At 45.7% G+C, this 7500-nt stretch overlaps 1 pseudogene; it reads right to left on the bottom strand.

Moving 5' to 3' along the window:
- Positions 1-7500, bottom strand: part of LOC138867557 (nephrin-like) — a 329612-nt pseudogene that overhangs the window by 4279 nt on the left and 317833 nt on the right.

The following is a 7500-nucleotide window of genomic DNA, read 5'->3' as shown; positions in this document are numbered from 1 at the left end:
ATGGAGGGAAGTGGAGGGAGAGGGAGGGAAGGGGAGGGAGATGGAGGGAAGAGGGGAGGGAGAGGGAGGAAGGGGGAAGGGGAGATGGAGGGAGGGGGAGGGAGATGGAGGAAGAGGAGGGAGGAAGGGGGAAGGGAGGGAGTGGAGGGAAGGGAGGGAGTGGAGGGAATGGAGGGAGTGGAGGGAGAGGGAGGGAAGGGAGGGAGAGGGAGGGAAGGGAGGGAGTAGAGGGAAGGGGAGGGAGAGGGAGGTGGAGGGAGAGAAGGTTTGGAATGTGATGGAATAAGGGATGGAGGGGAGGGGGAAGGGGAGAAAGGTGGAGGGAAGGGGAGGGAGAGGGGAGGGAAGGGGTGGAGAGAAGGTTTGTGAATGAGGGAATAAGGCTGAGGAGGAAATGAGAGATGGAGGAAGAGGGAGGGAGATGGAGGGAAGATGGAGGAGATGGAGGGAGGGAAGGAGATGGAGGGGAAGGGAGGGAGATATGAGGGAGGGAGGGAAGGGGAGGGAGATGGAGGGAGGGGAAGGAAATGGAGGGAAGGGGAGGGAGAGGGAGAGGGAGGGAAGGGAAGGGAGGTGGAGGGAAGGGGAGGGAGATGGAGGGAAAGGGAGGGAAGGTATGATACGGATATATCAGTGATTTTGATCATGATTGTATTGACAGTAGCAATGCTAGTAATAATGGGAATAATTATGCTAATAATATTGGTATTGATTATCATCAATATTAAGATTTTTTATCATCATTATAATAACTGCTGCTACTGTTACCATTATTACCTTATTATCAGTATCATTATTCTCTTTACTATCATTTTAATGGTGATTATTGATAGTGATAATACTATTATTGTTATCATTATTATTATTATTATCAATATCATTATTATCATTATTATAAATATTATTAAAATTATTACCATTATCACTGTTATATTCATTATCTTTATCATAATTATCATTATCATTATTATCATTATCATTATTATCATTATTACCAATATCATCATCCTTCTCCTCCTCCTATTCCCCATCATCATCAATATCTCATAATTTTTTCATCATGGGTTTTGTTATCATTATCATTTTTGTTATAGTATCCATAATCACCATTGTTATTATTAATGACAGTAATAATGATATCCAAATCCATATAAGAAGGGAGAAGATGATAATATGATAATACATTAAGAGAAAGAAGGAAGAGCCACTCTCAGGAAACGTATTAGGAGAGAATGAAGAGAGAGAGAGAGAGAGAGAATGAGAGAGAGAGAGAGAGAGAGAGAGAGAGAGAGAGAGAGAGAGAGAGAGAGAGAGAGAGAGAGAGAGAGACAGAGAGACAGAGACAGACATACAGATAGACAGACAGACAGACAGAGAGGAAGATGAATGAGAGACATCAAGAAAAAAAAAACGAAAAGGGTAAGTGGGAGAATATAGATAAATAAACAGGAAGAGAAACCCAACGCAAGTTCTTGAAGCTGGAACAAAGCATGCGGAAGGTAAGGCTCATTTCACACGTCAATGAAGGATGCTTTTAATGAGGGAGAGAATACAGGTGCGCGTACGTAATGAGGATGCTGCAGGTGTCTGTAATGACAGGGCTTCGGGAAGCATTAGAAAAGGAGGGTGGAGGGGGGTAGGGAAGGAAGGGTGGAAGGGGGAAGGTAGAGGGGGTAGGGAGGGAAGGGTGGAGGGGGGTAGGGAGGGAAGGGTGGAGGGAAGAGGAGGTGGAAGGGTGGAGGAAAGGGTGGAAGGGGGAAGAGTGGAGGGGGGTAGGGGGGGAAGGGTGGAGGGGGTAGGGAGGGAAGGGTGGAGGGGGGTAGGAAGGGAAGGGTGGAGGGGGGGTAGGGAAAGGATTATAGGGGGAGGGGAGGGTCGAAGGGAGGAAGGTAGATTGGTGAAGCTATGTGTGTGGGGGGGAGGGAAGGGAAAGGTAGAAGGGGGGAGGAGAAGGGGAGGGAAGGGTGGAGGGGGGATGGTAGGAAGGAGAAGAAGAGGGGGAGGAAGGATTATAGGAGGTGAGGGAGGGTCGAAGAAGGGGGAAGGTAGATAGATGAAGATGGGGTGGGAGGGAAGGGAAGAAGGGGGGAGAAGAGAAGGGGAGGGAGGCAGGGAGGGAAGGGTGGAGGGGGGGTAGATGGTAGGAAGGAGAAAAAGAGAGGGGGAGGGAAGGATGGAGGGAAGGGTGGAAGGAGGAAGGTAGATAGATGAAGATGAGAGGGAGGGAAGGGTGAAAGGGGAGAGGAAGGGGGTGGGGGTGGGGAGCGAAGGGTGAAGAGGGAAGGGTAGATAGGAGAAGAGGAGGAGGAAGGATGGGGATAAGAGGGAGGAAAGGGGAGAAAGGGGAAGTGGGAGAGAAGGGTGGAAGGGAGGAGAAGATTGAGGTGATATGGTCGTAAATTGAGGTGATATGGAAGCTACCCGTTAATGACATGACTGTGTAACCCTGTATTTCTTGGTTCTCTGACTGGGTATTTTGTGCATGTTTTTTTTTCTATTTTTGGCGTTTTTTGCGTGTTTTTTGGCGTTATTTTACTTTTTTTCTTGTTTGTCTGTATAATTTCATGTTTGTTATCGTATGTGTGTTCGTGTGAGTGTGTTTACTTTTGTATGTGTGTATATTTGTGTGCGTGTGTATGCTTGTTTGTAAGTTTTTGCGTGTTTGTTTCCTTGTTTGTCTGTTAGTTTGTTTGTTAGATTATTTTTTTTGTTTGTTTAGATTGTTTGTATATATATCTTTATCTATGTTTGTCTATATTTGTCTGTATTTGTTTGTCTATGCATGTTTGTCTACGCATATTTGTCTTTGTATGTTTGTCTGTGTTTGTTTGTCTGTGCACGTTTGTCTGTACATATTTGTCTGCCCATATTTGTCTGTGCATGTTTGTCTGTAAATACTTGTCTATGTATGTTTGTCTAAGCATGTTTGTCTGTACATATTTGTCTGCGCATATTTGTCTATGTATGTTTGTCTAAGCATGTTGTCTATGTATGTTTGTCTAAGCATGTTTGTCTGTGCACGTTTGTCTGTGCATATTTGTCTATGTATGTTTGTCTAAGCATGTTTGTCTGTGCACGTTTGTCTGTGCATATTTGTCTATGTATGTTTGTCTAAGCATGTTTGTCTGCGCATATCTGTCTGTTCATGTTTGTCTAAGCATGTTTGTCTGTACATATTTGTCTGCGCATATTTGTCCGTATATGTTTGTCTGTGCATGTTTGTCTATGTATGTATATTTATCTGTGTACACTTACACTATGAAGGGAACACTATATTAATGCCCTTCAAACATAAGGAAAGGGAAAAGCTTCTCCCAAACTCCGTGTTATTGGCCATCTTCCAAAAGACATGAATTCGACTGAAATGTTTCTTCGGTTTGACAAAAGATACTGTCAAGGATATTCACACTGTATCTTTATCTACATATTCATCTTTATCTTCATTTCTCTTTTATAGTTTTGATTGATCTATTTTTTCTCTCTCCGATTAGGAATAATATATTGTACTTACCATTTGTCTTTTTTTATGATATTTGCTTATATCTACTTATAATCTATTACTTACTCACTATCTACCTACTTGTTACTCGTTAATCTACTTCCTATAGATTCGCTATCTTCTTATTACCCAATCATTATTTACTTATTTCTTACTTACTATCTACTTATTACTCAATTATTATTTACTTATTTCTTACTTACTATCTACTTATTACCCAATTATAATTTACCTTTTATCTATTTATTAGTCTCTTACTACTTATATATTACTTCCTTACTACTTACTTATCACCCAATCACTATTTACTTACTAACTACCTATTACTTTCTTACTATTTTTATCTTAGTTACTACCTACTTATTAACTATTTACTATTTAGGTATTGCCTACTTACTATCTACTTATTACTTACTTACTATTTACTCATTACCCAATCATTATCTACTTACTATCCACTTATTAAGTACTTACTATTTACTTATTTACCCAATCACCATCTACTTACCACCTACTTATCACCTCATTACCCAATTACCATCTACTTACCACCTACTTATAACCTCATTACCCAATCACCATCTACTTATCACCTCATTACCCAATCACCATCTACTTACCACCTACTTATCCCCTCATTACCCAATCACCTACTTACCACCTACTTATCCCCTCATTACTCAATCACCATCTACTTACCACCTACTTATCCCCTCATTACCCAATCACCTACTTACCACCTACTTATCCCTCATTACCCAATCACCATCTACTTACCACCTACGTATCACCTCATTACCCAATCACCATCTACTTATCACCTACTTATCCCCTCATTACCCAATCACCTACTTACTTACCACCTACTCATAACCTACTCGCTACCTACTTACCTACTTCCTACCCACCTACCACCTACTTACAACCTACTTATCCCCTCCTCATTACCCACCTACCTACCTCCCCGCTCTCTCCCTGCTTCCTACTCACCTGTTAGACCTCACGCGCGTCAGCAGAATGCCAAGCAGAAGCAGGAGGACGAAGCCGCCGACGAGACCCAAAAAGACCACGACGAGGGGGGGTACCGGGGGGGTGCTGACGTCACCCATCCTCTTCTCTGCCACCTTTGGAGAGGGAGAGATTGAGAGAGAGAGAAAGGGGGGAAGGAGGAGAGAGAGAAAGGGGGGGGGAAGAAGAAAGGGAAGGAGAAAGGGAGAGAAAGGGGGGGAGGAGAAAGAGAGAAGGGTGGGGGAGGGAAGGAGAAAGGGAGAGAGAAAGGGGGGAAGGAGAAAGACAGAGAGGGGGGAAGAAGAAAGGGAAGGAGAAAGGGAGGAAGGAGAAAGAGAGAGGGGTGAAGGAGAAAAGGGAGAGAAAGGGGGATGGGAAGGAGAAAGGAAGGGAAACAGAGGGGAGAGGGGGGAGAGAGGGAGGGGAGAAAGAGAGAGGGGGAAGGGAGGGAAAGAGGAAGAAAGAGGAAAAGCACGGAAGGGGAGAGAGATAGGGAAGAAGGAGAGAGGAGAAAGGAGAAGGGGAGGGAAAGAGAAAGATAGGGCGGAAGGGGGAGAGAGAGAAGGAGGGAATGCAGGAAAAAGAGGGAGGAAGAGAAGAAAAAAGGAAGGGGAGAGAGAAAAGGGGAAAGAAAGAGAGGGGAGAAATAAGGAGGGAGAGGGAGAGAGAGAGAAAGGTAGGAGGAGAAAGAGTGAAAGAGAAAATAAAAGGGGGGGAAGGGACAGAAAGGAAGAGGAAGACGAAGGGAGAAGGAAAAAAGGGAGATAAAGAAAGAGAGGAGGAGGAGAGATAGGGAGAGGGAAAGAAGGAGTCGGGACGAATGGTGAAAAAAAAGAAAAATTGAGATAGGAAGTATAAACAGAGAAATAGGATGAAAGCGGCACATGAAAGAAAAAATCAAAGGGAGGGAAGGCGGAAGAGAGAGACAAGCATAAGGAAAAAGAATGGGTAAGAGAGGAAAGATAATCAAAAGGATGCAAAAGGCAAAAAGGTGATAAAAGAACATGAATAGAAGATAAAGAAAGATAAAAGGGAAAAGAGAGAGCGAGAGAGAGAGTTGGAATAGGAGAGAGTGAGGTATGAGAGAGAAACAAGAAAGAGAAGAAATGAGAAATAATTCAGAGTGAGGAATGAGAGAGAAAAAAGAAAGAGAAGAAATAAGAAGTAATTCAGTAATTGAATAGATTCTCAAAAGAGATTATATTATTCAAATATGTATCATATTTATCATACACATACTCTATGCCAATAATCACCCATCGCCACATATCTTATCATGTGAATATAAATACATACACAAAGACGTACACACTCAATCACATTGTACACCCATGCACATACATTCCAAATTCTTTCTTCTCCTTCTTCCATTCCCGCTTTTTTTTTCTTTTCTTTTTTTTTTTTTTTTTTTACAAGTTCCAAATTCTTTCTTCTCCTTCTTCTTCCATTACCTCGTTTTTTTTCTCTTTTTTTTTTTTACACATTCCCTTTTTCTTCTTCTTCCATTCCCTCTCCTTTCTTTTTTTCTTTTTAATTTTTACACATTCAATTTCTTCTTATTCTTCCATTCCCTCATTTTTCTTTTTTTGTACACATTCCATTTTTTTTTCTCCTTCTACTTCCTTTCCCTTCTTTTTATTTCTTTTTTCATTTACACATTCCATTTCTTCTTCTTCTTCTTCTTCCATTCCCTCTTTTTATTCCCTTCTTTTCTTTTAAACCTTCCATTTCTTCTTCTTCTTCTTCTTCTTCTACTTCTTCCATTCCCTCTTTTTTTTTCTTCTTTTTTTTTCTTTTACAAGCAGTTCCCGGAGGAAGAAATTTGTCCTTCCACTCTTGAGAATTACGCCCGGGATTAATTCTGGTGCTTCCCCGCGCTCCGGACACTCAAGGTGGCGGGAGGAAGAGGGAGGGAAGGAGGGAGGGAGGGAGGAAGGGAGGAGGGGGGAGGGAGGGAAGGGGAGGGATGGGAGGAAGAGGGGAGGGGTGTGAGGGAGGGAGGGTGGGAGGGGGAAAGGAGGGGGAGGGAGGGAGGAAGAGGGAGGGGCGTGAGGGAGGGAGGGGAGGGAGGGAGGGGGATGGGAGAGAGGGAGGGAAGGGGAGGGGCGTGAGGGAGGGAGGGAGGGAGGAGGGAGGGAGGTGAGGGAGGGAGGGAGAGAGAGGGGAGGGATTGAAGGAGAGAGGGAGGTGAGGGAGGAAGGGAGGGGGAGGTGAGGTGAGGGAGGGAGGGAGGGAGGGAGGGAGGGAGGGATGGGAGGGAGGAAGGGCGTGAAGGAGGGATGGAGAGAGGGAGGGATGGAGGGAGGGAGAGAGGGAGGGAGAGGGAGGGAGGTGAGGGATGGGAGAGAGGGAGAGGTGAGGGAGGGGGGAGAGGTGAGGGAGGGAAGGGAGGGAGGGGCGTGAGGGATGGGAGAGAGGGAGGGAGGGAAGGGAGGGAGGGAAGGAGGGGGAGGGGGAGGGTGAGGGAGGGAAGGGGGAGAAAGGAGGGAGGGAGGGAGGAGGGATTGGTAGGGGCGTGAGGGAGGGAGGGGAAGGGGAAGGGCGTGAGGGAGGGAGGGAGGGGAGGGGCATGAGGGAGGAAGAGGGTGGGGCGTGAGGGAGGAAGAGGGAGGGGCGTAAGGGAGGAAGAGGGAGGGGCGTGAGGGAGGAAGAGGGAGGGGGAGGGGCGTGAGGGAGGAAGAGGGAGGGGCGTGAGGGAGGGAGAGGGAGGGGGAGGGACGTGAGGGAGAGTGTGGGAGGGGCGTGAGGGAGGGAGGGGGAGAGGTGAGGGAATGGAGGGATGGGAGAGAGGGGAGAGGAAGATGAGAGAGAGGGAGAGAATGGGGGAGAGGGAGAGGGGAGGGACTGGAGGGATGGGAGAGAAGGAGAGGATGGGGGGAGGGGGAGAGGTGGAAGACTGGAAGGTGGGAGAGAGGGAGAGGTGATGGGGAATAGAACGATCTGGGAAAGAAAGAGGTGGGAGACTGGAAGTATGAGGGAGAGGGAGATGCGGA

The sequence above is a fragment of the Penaeus vannamei genome, chromosome 30, assembly GCF_042767895.1.
Source record: "Penaeus vannamei isolate JL-2024 chromosome 30, ASM4276789v1, whole genome shotgun sequence".
NCBI classification, from domain to species: Eukaryota; Metazoa; Arthropoda; class Malacostraca; order Decapoda; family Penaeidae; genus Penaeus; species Penaeus vannamei.
The sequence above is the reverse complement of the archived record's forward strand: the minus strand, read 5'-3'. Positions and strand labels throughout refer to the sequence as shown.